The following is an 18,845-nucleotide window of genomic DNA, read 5'->3' as shown; positions in this document are numbered from 1 at the left end:
GGAGTTCTACTCCTCCCCATCCTCCATGGAGGCAAGATCAGATTTCACATAAAGCAACCAAAGAAATTGTTTTGGTCCCCAGAGATCAGGGTGTCCCACAATGACATTGTTAGAAAACTAACACAATTTAAATTTATACCAGGAGAGGGAGCAATAGTGGAGTTGTGCTTTGGGGGCCTCCAGGTATTACTTTGTTTGGTGGCCTATCCAGGATAGACAGGGTTTAGTATGTATACCTCCAACCCGGCATCCTCACGGAAAATTTTTAAATACAGTTCCTCAAATTAAGATTAAGTTATATTCCGTAAATAATTTTGCCACCTGTAAAATACAACTAAAACCACATATTCTCCTCCAATGTGGAAATGCGTACGGGTATTTAGAATAGAAGTTGAATATTTTTCTTCGATTTCCACTACATGTCCCATATATATAAAGTAAATTAGATTTTTTGTATCTGACCTCATAGCTTTAAAAAATGTTCTAAATGTGTAAGAAGTGTATTGATTTTTCCATATTTGACACTACAAGAAAGAAAAAACCTTCCATATTGTTAATGCAATAAACAGCTTTCACTGGTAAGTGCTGTACATAATAGGTAAAATAAACCTCTGCCTTATACAAATTATACAAATTGGATGTCAAATCCACTTAGGCTTTGTCTAATCTTGTAGAAGTACAGTTATGTCAGTCAGTACGTTGCATGATGTGCTGTTAAGGAACAGGTTGGGAAACAATATGGTAGCTGATTACCTATTCAACATGATTATATTTCTGCACAACACAAAGAACAGTCATGCAAATCCTGATTTCTCTAACAAGCTATAAAGTAACATGGAGGCACTCGTATAATAACTCTTCACTCTCCGAGTAGACTCCGTAATGAATATTGAAACAATCTCATGGAGCCATTCACCTATCCGGCAAAGGTTACTCAGTGGAACTGATATCAGGCTAACATTTGTATACTTCAACAACCACACACAAAGGTCCCAACACAAAAGGCTTCAAAGTCAAATAAATCATTTGTCAAGTCTTCTCCTAAAAAATGTTGACATGCTTGAGGAGATTTTGACACTAATGACACGGCCATAATGAGGATGATGTGCTTCTTTTGGTTTATTTCCTTAATAGTAAGCATATTTTTATGCATAAATATTTAAAATGTGTTGCCCTGAAAATAATGAGGTAATTATTTTTTATGAGTATACATATTTTATTTTAATAGGAAAACATGTTTTGGGAGAACAGGAGCCCTGAAGCATCTTCTCGACAACCATGGCAGGTTTGGTATGTCAAGTTCAGTCAACTGAGACAACCCAATGGAGATTAGGAGATGGTTAGGATTCTCGACCCAGGGTTCACATGGACGTTGAAGATTCAGTGTCTTAGGTGTTCAAAAAAGTAATAAAGACTTAGGAAAGGGGTACAGATGTGTACCATGCCAAATCAAAGGTGATCCACTTTCCCATGTATATAAGTTCAGCAGGAAAAGGCATGTTTCGGCACTATTTCGGATTGTTTAACTCTTTCCTGGCCTGCAAGTCCATGTATACCATGTTTTTGGAATGTTCAACTAAACCACTTAAATACAGATGTATCCTGTACATCCGGGATCAATGATGATCAGTGATGTATGGACTATGTTTAACTTAAAGCAGATTTTAACTATGGATTGCTGAGTGCCAACAAAGGCTGTCTATATCTCTACCTTATCATAAGATCTTTTATTTCAGCTTCCTTAAAACATCATCAGATGGGAAAAGGAGCATTAATGTAAAGATGCAAAAAGAACGCCATTTTGCACACCAAAATGTACTTATTTTAGGCCACTACAAATATGTTATCCACCTACAACCCATAGGATATGGCCTAAATTGATGATTGGTGGGGGTCTCAGTAATGAGAACCCCACAGATCACAAAACGGGGGGTCCAATGTACCCTTGTTGGACCCCAGGCACTCCCCGAGATGAGCGGTGCAGTGGGTCGCGCATGACCGGACTGAGCCATTCATCTCCATAGAGTTGACAGAGAATTCCGATTACAGTTCTGGCCAATCTCCTTCAGCTCCATAGAGATGAATGGGGCAGCCGGCCAAGCACGACCTGCTGCACCGCTCATCTCGGGGAGCGATGGGACCCCCATTCTCATTATCTGTGGGGATCTCATTACTGAGACCCCCACGATCAGCAAGCTAGGCCCCATCCTGTGGATAGTGCCTAACTTGTTTTGTGAGAAAACCCCTTTAAGGGTCATATTAATGTTGTCTAGTTTCAAATCTGCTTGCCATGGTTGTACAATGGATACAGCACAGACACAGATAACTCACCAACCAATCATAGTAGCTACAGTATGAAGAAGAACTTTCTAAATGATACGAAAACATTGTCTCCTATGGAATCCCTTAAACTTTGCAATGAAGACAATGATGCATTTTCATTCCTTATTCACTATTGCACACGATAATGTTCCATCAATTAACAGATTCATATTCCAATAAGTCTTTGGGTCAAGGGTCATTATAATGAAATTGAATGATAATATAATATAACATTCTCTCTTATAAGTTCAATTGATTCCAAGTTAATTTATGGGGTGCACTCATGTAGATGCTGCCTCACCCCATAAAAAAGCTATTTCTAATATGCCCCCGCATGAAGCGTCTCTTTCCTTCCCTTGATTAAAATACAATAGGTCTGGTAAAGCACATAAAAGAAATGGAAAGATCTCCCTTAAAATATGCAACAATAATATTTCCCACCACTTAATTAAATGTAAGAACCATTTCAGCTTAAGAGAAGCGAACTATTCACTGGCACCTTCTTACAGGTAATAAAATAATAACTAGTAGCGACATGTCTTTATAAAACTGTTTTGCTAGTTTACAGGCACAAAGGGACAATTACAGAATTTTAGAGTCCTCATTAAGAGACAAGGACTATTCAGGAGCGCTCGGTGGATTGCAGATAAAACTAGATGCTTCAGTGCTGGCCAATTAGACTGCATTAAGGTGTACATTTCTGCGGAGAAATATATGTAAAATGGTTTAAGATTATTTAGCATTGATAGAACAGACTTGGTCTCCCAGGGTAAAAATGATATATTAATAGTTTCAATGTGCGGTAGCTGTGTGGGCTTCAACCAGCTAAAGAATTAATTCTTGCGCTATCTCCATATCCAAGTAATGCAAACAGCATCCCACAAAGCCAAATATTAGAGGCTGATAAATAAATATTAAAGGAATTTGTTTTAAGTAAATTGCCATTTAGGTCTAAATAGAGATACATCTGGCATGTGAACAGCGAGGAGTATGAGCTTCTTTGTTTACGCCGCGCTCGGATCTCCACTGTAACATCAAGCAGAGCTACACTTAAGGGAATAACTAGGAAAATAAGGCAGAGCTGCAAAGTAGTTTATGAATAGCCCTTTAATGATGTGGTATTAGTGCAAATAATGGTTATAAGTGTAAAAGCCTTCCGTATATGTGAGCTTGAAAGCAGAGATAAGTACAGCATTGCCAGTTTTCAAAGTGATTCAAATAAGGGAACTTTCTTATTACTGGAAGAAAAGTCGGTTTTCTCCATATTTAGGTTCCGGGTTTGCAATCATAAGGGGTCATTGGTCCGGTCCGCACTGTATTATAATCCCCAGGTTTGTCCTGTACCAGCCTATTGTACGCTTAGTACTAAGGTATCGGCTACAATGTTATTTTCATAATAAGGGATTTACCGGAACATCAGGTTAATGGAATGGGAAATATTAAATGTTTCTATATTGCTTTTATTTTATTATAACTATTTTCCTTAAATGTATCTAAAGTGCATGTTATATGTATACCATCTGCTGTGAGAGCGAATCACATTTTTAACATACTGTTGAATGCGGCAAGTGTTTAGCATGTATTTTGGTCGGCATGTGTCCAGCATATGTGTAACATCTGCGCCAGTTTGGGCTTCAGCGCCATCTTCTGTCTGTGATTTTGTACTTTTTTGCATTCTGCCTAGCACTAGTCTTAACTGCTCTATTTTACTCCTGGTTGTCCTAATAGAGTTCCTCCACACCCATCTCTCTCCTGATGATTTTTGTCTGGGCTGCAGATGGTTAAGCTAGCAGTGATGGACAGATGCTTTCAGCATTCACATTCCTCCCCTGCTGGTCTGTTTGTCTTAGATACCAGAGGGGATGGCCCAATTGTACTTGGACCGGGACATGGAAATCCAAGAAGAAGTAGATTTGCCCTCTATCTAGTTCTTGCTATAGGTCTTTTGGAATTAACACTTTCTGAATAGCAAAATTTTGTTATTCTTTTCTCACTTCCTTAACATTAGTTTGACTCTTTTCCTGTGCTGAGCAGTCTGTTTTTCTACCCATATTTGTATGCCCTCCCTCCTTCGTTTTATCCTATTTTTGTCTCCTTGTTTCACTTTGGTGCAGGAAAGGAGCATCGCCCAGTTATCACCCTTCATCCTAGGGTAGGAGTGACAAGTAGGTAGGGAAAGCTGGGTTTGTTTACTGTGAGGGTTCACCGTTTATTTCTTCCATTACTTTTTCTCTTGTTTGTACATCCCCTAACAGCAGCATCAAATATGGGTGTTGAATGTTCCCAATGTTGTGACATATGTTTTATTACTTTTTGCCATTGTAGATAGAATGGCCCACGATATGGAGCCCTGTTCTTCAAGTACCTGGTCCTTTTGGAATTGTGTGTAATAGAAAGTACAGGCAGCCCCCGGGTTACATACAAGATAGGTTCCATAGGTTTATTCTTAAAGTGGTGGTCCACTGCAAGTCAGGGGCTGTTCGGTTTGTAGTAGGATCAATGTTAATGCAAGTTCGCTTTTCCGTATGTAAGCTATTAGTGGATTATCCTCCCCCAACTCGAAGTCTTAACACAGGATCTTTTACCTTTTTTGCAATCTACTCTTTGTTAGCTCTGAGTTGTTCTCATATCTCAGAGCAGGCAAAGAGTGGATTGCAAAAAAGGTAAAAGGTCCTGCGCTAAGACTACGTGTGAAAGGGGATAATCCACTAACAGCTTACATACGGATAACTTGCAATTCTTGTATTTCCAATGACATCATAGTTTTTACTAGTGAAGTAAAAGCTGCGGATAGCATCTCTTTTAAACTCTAGAGAGCAGTGCTAATAAAAAAAAACAGGGTTCTGGCACTAGCTTCCTTCCATACTTGACGGTTAGTGCTCATACACAGGAAGGATTGGAGTGAGTTGGAGAAGACTGCTCCATTCCATTTCATATTACGTAGGAGTTATACTTTGAAAAAGTGTTTAAAAGAAAGCTTTTTGGTTTAATTTCTTGAACTGCCTTGAATTATTAGGTTAACAGTTTTTGAAATACCAACTTTTATTACATGTCAGGGAGAGTATGGTTTCTCATGAAGGCATCATGAATTGCTGTAAATACAGACCATACAGATCATAAATACGGATCTGGTGGCAGATCACAGTGTATTTATTGTTACTGGGGGAGGATTTGTAGACTGTCTATGGGGGATCTGCTGGATTTTAATTAAACTGGGGGGCCTTATATGGAGTACTGTATATAATTAAATTTTTGAGTATGTATATGGGGGCTGTTATAAATAAATTAGAGGAACTGTATATAAATAAAATGGGCGTGTATATAAATTAACAGGGTACTGTAGTACGGTGCTGCTGTAGGGGTGTGGTATATATAATAAATTGTGGGTGCTGTACATACTATACTTTATTAGGGGGACTATATAAAGGAGGTTTTATGTTTACAATAGATTGTTCAGTCGTCTTGTGAAGATAATATATATTTAGGAACACAATCCATTCACTGTAAGTGACTGTGTTTTTTTTTTTTTTAGAGGTGCAGTGTGGAATTTGACTGTGAAGACATTTGCCTGTGAATTCAGCAGTGATAAACCATGGCCGGGAGAAATTGTAAAGAAGTCCTCTCCCTGATTGAGCAGATAAGGTACTAGATGTCACTAATGTTTGTATGCAGGAGGACCTGGGATGAGGGGCAGAGTACCAACTCGGAAACCCCCCAGGGATATAGGATAGCAAAAGAGGAAGAAAGCGCACACCTCGTGTGATATTGTTGAGGAAAATACAAGGGTCAATAGGTGGTAGCAGGACTCTCACCTGGGGTAAATGAAATTTGCGCTTATCTGGTGGTTACGAGTCTGGCAGCCAGTCGAGGGTATTCACGTTCATCCGATAGCCAGGGGTACGGTGTCGTGAAGAAAGCATGCACAAAGACCTGAGTCGGGTGGTGGACCGGCGCCGTTATCACTCGGTGGACAGATTGTATCCAAAAGATGCTTTTATTTATTTAAAGGTACAGCTACGCGTTTCGGCTCCGTACCGGAGCCTTCGTCAGGCTTGATATATAGGTTTTATATGAATCCTGACGAAGGCTCCGGTACGGAGCTGAAATGCGTAACTGTACCTTTAAATAAATAAAAGCATCTTTTGGATACAATCTGTCCACCGAGTGATAACGGCGCCGGTCCACCACCCGACTCAGGTCTTTGTGCACTAATGTTTGTGTCATTGACTAATTACTAGTGTATGAGGCAGAATCATCCGGCACAGGGGAGGTTCTCAAAAAGTTGTCTTACATAGTGCTGTGCAGTGCTTGAGCTCTTACTGTATCTAATATGGCAGCTTTCGTTACGATTTCTCTTGAGGGATTACGAAAGTGGAACAGCTTTGTATATTATACAGTCTATAGACATGATGCACCTACCTCTCAATATGGAGCCGGGCAGTATCTTAGCCGTCGCAAATATGACCATCTAGAGAAGAGGCAGGTGTCATCCCGAGCCTGTCATCTCCATCAAATGACTCTGTATGACATACTATTAATGATATCTATTTTTATACATAGACTCAATAATTAATGGCGTTGTGACTACAAAATCATTATTTATTAAAAGTTTCATATGTAAAACTAGTCTTCTCCGCTGTGTGCACAGTATACAGGATGGGATGCAGTCCAGAGCATATATTCTTATATTTACTTTCTGCAGAACTATCCCAGCATTCAAGCAAATCATATTTTTCAATAATTTGCCATTTTGTGCAGTTACTTAAGTCATTGCCTTAAGGTTTCTTAAGGCAAATTTCGATTGATGTGAAAAGTCTTCTAATACAAGTTTTGTTCCATTTTATTTTTATGCCTATGTATTTGACGGTTGCTTTTTAGCTATTTTTATACTGTATGAAGCCTCTTGCAATCTCCTGCATTGCAAGGTTAATTTCTCACTATTTATTTTTAGTGGACATTCTATTATTATCTCTGACAGTATTATTCGAGGGCTAAGGCTAGTCTCTACAGAGGCATTAACTATATTCCAGTGCTGAACTTGTAAGTATATGGATGGATGTGATTGTGGAAAAACCTCCATCCCAAAAGGGCTTAACATTTATTTATGGTGACAATTCTGCAGACTAACAGGGAGAGCCAGAAAATATCATTGTACATAGTGTAATACATTGCATTTTCTCCTAATATAGCAAAAAATCCTGTGCTAGCGCTTGTACTAAAAAGCTAGATTCCACACCATAGGCTCAGCTTATCGAGAGATGCCTATACTAATACTTATATTTGTAACTGATATTTTACATATAAGAGCTGCATGAGATGGTCATCCCATTTACATATTGGAAAAAGTCAGTGTCAAAAAGTTCTCATATTCAAGTTCATAAAATTGTATACCAAATTAATTCAGAAAAGCGAGTGAAAGAACATACATGAACTTGACTTAAATATTTAGCATATGCTTAGTTATGCAAATTCTTTTTATGTAACTGCAGTTTTTGTAAATATACCTTTGTCTTTTACCACAGCTGGAATCCTTCTTGGCAAGCCCTCGATCAGATTCACAGAAAGTGCATTGTCCGACGATAATGCGCTGTAACATGATTCACTAAGATCGTGCGCCCGATATCCTGCATGTGTCGGTTCCCCGCTCAGGTCTGTCAGAGTTCACCATCTTTTTAGTGGTGCATGTTAGGGCTAGAGCTTGCGACACAATTTGAAAGTTAAATCCCACGCTCAATCCTAATCAGTCTTAATCTGTTAGCTTGGTGTCAATCAGAACAATGAAGTTGTGTCAGTATCGCCAACTCAACATAGTGGCATTTTACATATCAGCTCGGCTTTCTATACTGGTGCAGTTAGTATAGTAGTGGTCCATGTAACATAAAATTAGTACCCCAATGCTGCTTCCATTTTTTGACAGTGGTGCCCTGTGTTTTTTTATACTCCTCACCCCGCATTGGGCTACAGCCGGTGGATATTTGGTATCAAGCTAATGCAGGAGAATAAGGGAAGAGCAGCTACTGACTGAAGATGTGAACATGGACGTGTTGGGGCACATTTACTTACCCGCGTCCTGTCGCGATCCCCGAGGTGCGTTGTCCGACGAGGATAAAGTCCGACGTGATTCACTAAGATCGTGCGCCCGAGATCCTGCATGTGTCGCTTCCCTGCTGCGGTCCGCCGGAGTTCACCTTCTTCTTCCCCGTGTATGTAAGTGCATGTCTTGCAACACAATTTGAATTTCAAATTTTGCGCTTAGTTTGAAACAGTCGGGTTGTCCAATGGCCACGCCCCCCGATTTGTGTTGCATGAAAGCCAGCGAGATTGAGCCAAAATCCGATTGCTTGCGCCAAAAACCCTGTTAAATGTGACGCAAATCGGAAATAGTCGTGAAACCCGACACTTTGTAAATGTGCCCTATTGTTTCTGCCCCTCACACATTCCACTCCCCATAGTACCAATATAGTTGCACTGATGCTGTTGGCAGTGGGAGGTGTGGGGAGCAGATCTCTTGGCCTTTCATTTCCACCACATCTCCAAAAGCAGAATCGATGGTCCCTTTTTACACCACAGCCTCCTCTCTCTTCCAGTTCCTGAATTATTTAACATGTGATCTACAAATCCCTAAAACAGAAAAGTTTGAGAACCAGCTCTTTATCCTCATAAGGTCTGTGTGAACTCCTTTGCAGATGTTGTTTCATTAATGTGTGACGGTATTATTTGAACTCAGTTTGGCAGTATTTAGTACCGCTAATATATAGAATTATTTTTACAGTCTATGCTGCTCCTGCTTATAATTAGACAGGGAAGAGACATACTACTCTTCATAGGAGATACCACCAAAAGATAAAATTATTCTAATCATGTAAATGATGGAAAGAAAACCATAACATTTTTATTTCACTAGGAATACAAGACAATTTATGCCTCATGCACTTGGCACAGTAAACTTGAAAGAAAGAAAAAAAAGGGCCAGGGACAATAGGGCTACCTAGCACAAGGTTATCCTTATTGGAATTCGGTTATTTTAGAAAACAGGTATTCAACTAGCCTTAGGGGGTTGTGCTGATTTCAAGCACAACTCTGGTTATCGCCTTTAGTCGTTACAGCCTTGTCTGACCCCTGGACTAACATAAGGCCTCTGGTATATTGTACAGTGGATAGCGGCATGTCATATGATGTATTGCCATTGAAAAAAAGGACGTTTTGGAAAAGGCGCTGGTGCAGTCCATTTTTTCAAAAGTGCACAATAAGACTAGACGTTGTGCACCTCTCTTGGTTGCTGCCTCAGGTCTGAAAAAGATGATGTGTGGGAACACTGGATCTAAACTATAGGTAAAAAAGTGGTCTAGAGAATTCTCATTTGGAAGGGGGCAACTAGTCTATTCAGGGACCCTTTATTGTTTTTGCCACTGATATAGTGAAATATTCGACCTCAGAAGTAATATTGGGGTGGATTAATTAAAAGTATTCAAAGCCGCTGTATATTAAGTGCCAATTGCCCATGTTCATTTTATGATTAACTAGGAAAAATGAAGATGTTATCTGAGGTTAATGGTAGAGAAGTTTGGTTACGGCAAACTTCTGCCACATTTTTCCCGTATGCATGAGACCTAACTCAAAGGTGTAACTCAAAGCTGCTGTTCCCTAAAACAAAAATTGACACCTGATCCCCAACTCTAAGGACACATTTTTGGCCTCCTGAGCTTCCTGGTCTTGGGTGCAGCCCACTGAACCCCTCAAGTTATGTATCTGGTTTAATTCACAATGAATGCAAAATATTTAACAATATATGAAAGAAATGGGTCCAGTAATTAGATTTTCCTCGATATTTAAGTAATAGCAATATGACTGCTTTCTATAACAGATCTAAACCATAAGGCGACCTACATTATTGGTAATATCACATATAGTTGTTTGGATCAAATCAGGAACAATCTATATATCCTGAATGCACCTGTCAACTCATCACTGGAAACAATAAGGAGTTAAACCGAAGAGAAAAATGAGGTAGTTGCGAAAAAAAAGTGTACAGCCTTTTTTTTAAGACTAAATCCTCTCGCCATCCTGTTCCTTATTATCAACTTTGTCATTCCCATCAGACGTGTAAAAATCTCAGCATTTCATATAAGCACGCTCACATTAGAAAAAATACATTAAAATGCCCTGTAGATATTTCCCATGAGACCGGCGGACTTGATATTTTTCCATCCAATATTACAATCAGCTGAATTTGAAATGCATTGTACTCTGGTATTATCCCAGACCTAATTCTGATATGAGACATACTATGCAAGAATAAGCACCCTTAAACTAAAGTAAATGTATTGTTTTATTAAATACACATGTAGCCTATAATAACTTAAACAATAGCCGACCTAGTAGAGATCTGCAATCGTTCTGATCCGCCCGGCGCGCGATTAACCTGAGCGCCGCTGTCTGTCTCTAAGAGGACAATAGTGCAGCAAACAATTCTGCCTGGTTTTCTATAGCAGTAATTTTAGCAGGGACAGGGAATATTTTACACGGCTCAGATTATGAAGGCTGCCTGCATTCCTCCAGCATTAAATTGTAGAAGAAAATGAAAAAACCTAATAGCATTTTGATGTATTCCAGTTAGGTTTTCCATTAGAAAAAAAAGGTGATATGTTCCAACCATTTGTCATGAATAGGAAAAAAAAAAAAATATGGAGGAAATGTTGACAATTTCATTACATTGTGGTTATGGCGCCGATCTGATGTTACCTATTATGAGACAGAAAAATATATATTCCTAGTAATTATTAGTTGGGAGCATTTCAGCTTCAGCCCCTTTAACTTGTGCAATGACTGCTAAGCTGTTAGGAATCAATGAGCTGCAAATTTTTAGATTAAGAAATAAGTACGTATAGAGCTGTCTTTATAGTGACGGGCCCCCACAGCGCCGAGATAACCTCCTACAGATGAGCATCTGCTGCAACTGATGAGTGAATAGATTTTAGTATTGAGACTCCTTATGCAGGCGTGATAGGAGAACCTTATAAAAAGTTCTCATGTTATTGTAAGGAGGAATTAAGGACTTTTCATTGTGATTATGCAAAACGTAAAATAGCTGAAAGAATGTTTTTTGGAAAATAGGTGAGAATACTTAAAGGAAATCTACCATTTGATTTCATGCATTATGAACCAAACATAGCTTGAGAGTGCTGTAGCTACACTGATGCAGAATCATATCTTATTTAATCCCTGAGTTGAGTGATTTTGCTGAAAAAACAATGATAACATTCAGGACCTTGGGAAAGCTGGTTGCATGCTGCCTGCAGTTCATAAACACATTACACTGAGCTGTCTGCAATATCCAGAAAGGACTAATCATCCTAAACTGGATCACTCATACACAACAGCAGGGGGATGGTGCTGTGATCAATTACTTTTGCCTGTCAGGTACAACACAGTGGTTATATAATTCTCTCATAATGTGAGAAGAGAAGTGCCAGAGCCAAGCAAAGGAGCAAGAGAGTCTCATTATCATTTTTTATAATTGTTTTTTCAGCAAAACCATTCAGGGATTAAACAAGATATGCTTCTGCATCAGTGTAGCTACAGCATTCTCAAGGTATGTTTGGTTCATAATACATGAAATCAAATAGTAGATTTCCTTTATGCACAACTTGTATCCCAACTTCTTCTTTAGTGGAGAGAATTCTGTTACACAAATATTTTTCTATCTCAAAAAATTCCCTCTGGTCAATGATGAATCTTCAGGCAGAGGAATGTTCAGTAGAATGGCAAGATACCCAGTAAATCTAGGAGGGGGTTAATAAAACTTTATTTTTACAATTCGGAACACAGCAATAACTACCCGTTTAAGCACAAGAACATGAGTATGGTGTTACGGTTGTGCTCTAACTTGTAAATATTATAATTTTATTCTTTATAATTATGTTTTATCTACCAACTCCTTGAATTGCTGTATAACTTGCCTTTCTACAGCTCTTAGTTTATGATTGGCAAGATAAATTGGGGAAAAATACCCAAGTCCATTTTGCTAAAGATTTTGGTTCGGAAAAATGCTTCAAATAAATCAAATCAATAACCTGATTTTTCATAAATTTGGCAGAGTTAAAAGTCCAAAAACGTCTTCCTTTCCGATGCCACCAAGCTGAAGTGGGATTGGACCTTTTTTATTTTGAAAGAAGTTTCATTTGATAAATGTGTCAACAGATTAACCACCCAGTAAGTGTTGTGATACTGTTCTTGACAAGGATTGCAATGGAATCGAAACGCTGCATGAGGTTGGAATAAAACACTCTTTTTGAGTTCATCCATCCCTGTGCTGTGCTGCGGTTTTCTTTGCTGTTATTGCATCCATGAGGAACCCCTAGCTGGGGATGACAGACTACTGGCACCCTCCACAACTATCAGTCTTTCTTGGACCTTGGGTATGCTGTCTACTATTTCTCTATGAATATATGAACCTGTGTAAAGTCACAAGTGCTGTGCAAAGAACCCTAAATAGTCTAATAGCTGGTGTAAGGCACTTAAGTGCTATTTTTGGGGCAAATTAGACAAAATTCTAGGGCAGTTTCAGGTATAAACCCATCCTATTGTTTTAAAATGCAACCTCACATAGAAGTATTCCCAATTCAGACAATTATGTCATATGAACCAGTCAAGATATAATCGCCTCATGGGTGGAGGTGTCTCATTTGGGAGACAACGGTACTTTAGATGTAATTACGTCTGATTAGTAACCAGGGATGTCCCTGTTCACCTGCTTACTGAATGGAGAGTTGGTTGGTTGCTGTGTTGTGTCCACAACTCAAAAAGACTTGAAAGTAGCAGACATGTGGGTTCCTGCTCTATAACTATTACTGTACGAGTATATAGTCAATCACTTTCTAAAATGTGCAGTTAAATGCAGGGACAGTGTAACTTTAACAATGAGACAGGTTGAGCAAACACATAACTAATATAATGGCTGGACTTTTGATCATTACCAAAAAGTCACTAGCTATGTGCTGAATATCTATTGACTACCGTAGCTTACAAGGGCAATATGATTAATATGATTAAAGGGTCATATAATCAGAGATGATGGGGCACATTTACTTACCCGTCCCATTGACGATGCCGATCCAGAATGTCCGATGAGGATTCGGAGCTGCTGCGATTCACTTGCATCCAATTTCCTGCATGTGTTGCTTCCCCACTCAGGTCCACCGGAGTTCACCATCTTCTTCCCGGTGCATGTGAGTGCTGATCTTGCAACACAATTTTGAAAGTTAAATTCCGCAGTTTGTCCAAATCAGTCAGGTTGTCCGACGGCCCGCCCCCCGATTTGTGTTGCATGCCGATGCAAGCCGATGCACCCAAATCCCATTACGTGCGTAAAAAACCCAGGCAATTCAGGGCAAAATAGGAAAAATTGGCAAAACCCGACGGAAATGCGTCCGACGGAACCTTAGTAAATGTGAACCCCATATGTCCTCTGAGGGTAAGAGCTCCAAAATATTTATATACACTGGAGATCAAAATTAGAGAACAATGTATGATCACTTGATTTTTTGGATTATATGAACAGTGCTTTATTATAATAATATAATAACAATAATCTTTATTTATATAGCGCCATCAAATTACGTAGCGCTTTAGAAATCATAGGGGACATATACAACTATATTACATTACAAAGAACAAACAATCATATGGAACAATAGGAGTGAGGGCCCTGCTCTTAAAAGCTTACAGACTATGAGGATGAGGGGGTGACACAAGAGGTTGTATAATGGTCCAGCCATTCTTTATAAGGGAACAATATAAAATAATTTTATAAATAATTTACTAAACAACGATGTTGCTGCTTGAACCAGCCATCAGCTGCCATCTTATTTACAGGGTCCTAGGTGAAAAAGACTGCAGAGAAGCCTGGAGCTTGGTATATATCTGCTGTTTGCCCGATAACAGATAGGATAGTACATAGGATGGATTAGTAAAGGGAGAGTTGACATTTCATGCAGTTAGCGAGTGTGATAGGCTTTTAGGCTTTTGGGTTTTAAGAGCACGTTTGAAGCTTTGGAGGGTGTGTATTATTCTCAGAGTCTGGGGAACGGCATTCCAGAGAATTGGTGCAACTCGGGAGAAGTCCTGGAGACATGCATGGGAGGTTCGAATTAAGGTAGAGATTAATCTAATGTCACTGGCAGATCGAAGAGCACGGGAAGGGCGATAGACTGAGATGAGAGATAGGGAGGTGCAGCATTATTCAGAGCTTTGTGGATGAGGGTTATTATTTTAAAGTGAATACGGAAGGAGACAGGTAGCCAGTGCAGTGATTGGCACAAACTGGAGGCATCTGTGTAGCGTTTGGCCTGAAAGACGAGCCTGGCTGCTGCATTAAGAATAGATTGAAGAGGAGAGAGTTTAGAGAGTGGAAGACCAATTAGTAGGGAGTTAAAGTAGTCTAGTCGAGAGTGAATAAGTGCAACAATTAGCATTTTAGAAGTTTCAAATGTCAGAAACGGACGGATTCTGGAGATGTTTCTGAGATGCATCCGGCAAGAGCGAGCAATAGATTGAATATATGGTAAAAAGGAGAGGTCAGAGTCCAGCACAACCCCAAGACAGCGGGCCTGCTGCCTCGGTGCTATAGTGATCCCACAGACCGAGATGGAGAGATCAGGGGTGGTTAGGTTAGTAGATGGTGGAAAGACAAGAAGTTCAGTCTTAGAAAGATTAAGTTTCAAGAAGAGAGAGGACATGATGTAAGAGACAGCAGAGAGACAATCACTAGTGTTCTGGATTAAGGCAGGGGTGATGTTACGTGCTGAGGTATACAGCTGGGTGTCATCAGCATAAAGATGATACTGGAAACCAAATCTGCTGATGGTTTGTCCAATGGGGGCAGTATAGAGATAGAAGAGAAGAGGACCTAGGACTGATCCCTGAGGAACCCCGACACTGAGAGGAAGATGAGTAGAGAAAGATCCAGAAAAGGAGACACTGAAAGTGCGGTCAGAGAGATAGGAAGAAAACCAAGAGAGTGCAGTGTCCTTTAGGCCAATGGAGTGAAGCATCCTAAGGAGGAGCTGGTGGTCCACAGTATCGAACGCTGCCGATAGATCCAGGAGAATGAGGAGAGAATAGTCACCTTTGGATTTTGCAGTGAGGAGATCATTGGAGACTTTAGAAAGAGCAGTTTCAGTGGAATACATAGAGCGGAAACCAGATTGTAGGGGGTCAAGGAGGGAGTTAGCTGAGAGATAGCGGGTTAGTCGAGAATAGACCAAGCGTTCCAGGAGTTTGGAGATGAAAGGGAGGTTAGAAACTGGTCGGTAGTTAGTAGCATTGGATGGGTCCAGTGAAGGTTTCTTTAGTAAAGGGGTAACAATAGCATGCTTGAAAGAAGAGGGGACGACACCAGAAGAGAGAGAGAGATTGAAAATTTTAGTTAGGTGAGAAGTGACTGCTGGGGAGAGAGACTGTACCAGATGTGAGGGGATGGGGTCACTGATGCAGGTAGTGGGGCGAGCAGAGGAAAGGAGCCGGGACACTTCTTCCTCTGTGACTGGCTCAAAGGAAGAGAGTGAACAAGATAAGGTATGGGAGGGAAGGGAATTGGAGGGGTGAGTGGATTGAGCAATTATTTCCTGGCGGATACAATCAATTTTATACTTAAAATAGGCGGCCAGATCTTCAGCCCCAAGGTCTGTGACAGGTGGCTGCACCTTTGGTGTTAGTAAGGAGTGAAGGGTATCAAAGAGCCTTTTGGGGTTGTTAGAGAGAGAAGATATGAGATTAGTAAAATAGACCTGTTTAGCAAGGTGAAGGGCAGAGTTATAAGTTTTTAGCATAAATTTGAAGTGTAGAAAGTCTGCAGATGTGCGCGATTTTCGCAGACGTTCAGCAATCCTGGAGCACTGCCGAAGGAAACGAGTTTGTTCAGTGTGCCAAGGTTGCCTGCGTGTGTGTTGAAAATTTCGGATAGTGAGTGGTGCCATCTCATCTAGGGCGCTTCTGACAGTGTGATTATAGTGGTTAGTAGCCAGGTTTGGACAGGTGAAAGAGGAGATGGGGGACAGTGCAGACTGTAAGTTTTCTGTGAGTTTATGAGTATCTATTGCACGTGGGTTCCGGTATGAGTGATGGGTGGAAGGATTCTGAGAATGAGAAGGATTATTGAAAGTAAAAGAAAGGAGATTATGGTCTGAAAGTGGAAAGGAGGAATTGGTAAAATCAGATATTGAAGATGGTCGAAAGAAGACCAAATCGAGGATGTTTCCCTCACTATGAGTGGGGGAATGGCAGAGTTGTGAAAGACCTAGAGAAGTAGTTAGTGCTAAGAGATGAGAGGCAGGAGGTGAAATGGGAGTGTTAACAGGGATGTTGAAGTCTCCCATGATGATGGTTGGAATGTCACAGGATAAAAAGTGAGAGAGCCAAGAGGCAAAGTGGTCAAGAAACTGATAGGGTGAGCCAGGAGGACGGTATACTACAGCCACACGAAGAGAGAATGGGCGGAAAAGTCTGAGGGCGTGGACCTCAAAAGATGGGAAAGTAAGAGAAGGTACAGGAGGAATGACCTGGAAAGTGCATTGTGGAGAGAGGAGTATGCCTACCCCACCTCCCTGCCTATTCTCAGGTCTGGAACAGTGCGAAAAATGTAAACCGCCATAAGACAATGCTGCAACGGAGGCGGAGTCATCCTGCTGGATCCATGTTTCCGTAATGGCAAGCATGTCAAAAGACTTAGAAAGAAATAGGTCATGAACTGATTCTAGTTTATTACACACAGAGCGGGCGTTCCATAGGGCACATTTAAAAGGGGTTACGGGTGGAGAAGGAGGAGAGGGGATACACTGAATCTTTATAAGGTTAGCAGGGTTTCTGTGTGAAGGGTTAAAATAAGCAGAAGGTGGGCCTGGGTTAGGAGAGATGTCCCCTGCAGCAAGCAGAAGGAGAAAGAAAAGAGACAAAAGATGCTGCAGAGATTTATAAGAAGTTATTTCTTGCTTCACGGCAGAAGACTGTGATAAGTTAGTCTGGTTACATAACGTATAGAGTGTGTGAGTGGTAAAGAAAGGTGAGTGAAGAAGGGAGGCATTGATATGGATAGTTGGTACTGGTGGAATAGATGGGTGGTGGGCAAGTAAAACAACCATGGAAAACAGGGAGAAAATGGAAAACATTTTGAGACAAACATAATTGTTCATTTTTCTCTGCCAACTTACCTGTCTCCTGCCCTGTCTAACTGCAATGTCAAACTGCAGTTTCATACTTCTCAGAATATTATTGTACTTAGCAGAATATTATGCTAAGCAAACAAAGAATGCAAGCAACCTGGAATGCAAGCATCCTAAACTATCACTAAATTTATACCCAGAGAAGACAAGAGACCAGGCCCTCATTTAGCTCATAAAAAAATTAAACTAGGACACTTAACACATGTGGATCAAGTTCTGAACAGAGAAAAACAAACTCATTGAGGGGCAGAGATGAACATTAAATCAGGTAGGACAGAAAAGGGTCAAATGTTACAGAAAGAAACAGACACATGCAATACGAGGGCAATTAACAGATATATACCATTGCAGAGAGTGAGACTGGATTTAAAGACACAGTAGATGGGTGAAAAATGATTCAGCAATCAGAGATATATACCATTGCAGAGAGTGAGACATAAAACATAAAACCTATATTAAAAAAAAAACTGATGATCATAATCAGAGAACAGCAATAACTGTAGCACAGAGAAAGATTTTCATTACATTTTTTTGAAGGTTACAACCAGTCAGTAGGAAGTGCACAGGCCTTTTCTTTGAATGACTTCAACCAAAGTAAGTTTAGCCTTTTGATTATTTCTGCTAATGAGAGTTTTGGTCACTGCAGAGTGGGCTTTCAATCTGAATGCTCATAAATGTCAAGACACCATAACGAGACAGACCCTTACCTTGTTCAGTGCTGAACTGGGGAGCAATGTGGCTGCAATGTTGAAATGATTGCCCATGAAGATTCTCCACATTATCCTGCCCTCTCTTGAATTTGTCTTTGAGGGTGACTAGCCTTCTAGGGGGACTTGACTGAGGTTTTTAATGTTGTGAAGATGCAATATTCTAGAAATCACAAATATGGAATCACCACCTTCTCTTGCTCTGGACAACCTGATGATAGAGGGTTTCAGTCTCTTTGGAATAGCACACCATTTTTGCAATCTCAATGAAAACTGAAAAGCTAGGCTGACAGTTAAATAGGGTTTGTCAGATAATCAAGAAAATTAGCCAGATTAACACCAATACGCAGGTACCTGAAAACGTTCTCTAATTTTGATGAGTGTTTTTTACAGTTATCTCATTTACTATTTTATTATGTGCTTTACAATATATACAATGTGTAAAATATGCTTAAAATAGTGCTATTTATACATTTTAGGATATATTCACAAAGGACCACATATTAACATTTAGGAAATTGTGTGTTGTTTTCTTATTTTGACCTCCAGTCTATATTTAAATGCAAAATGTTGCAATAAATGACTTTTAGATCTGTTG

The sequence above is a fragment of the Engystomops pustulosus genome, chromosome 5 (genome assembly GCF_040894005.1).
Source record: "Engystomops pustulosus chromosome 5, aEngPut4.maternal, whole genome shotgun sequence".
NCBI lineage: Eukaryota > Metazoa > Chordata > Amphibia > Anura > Leptodactylidae > Engystomops > Engystomops pustulosus.
Note: the sequence above shows the minus strand (reverse complement) of the source record.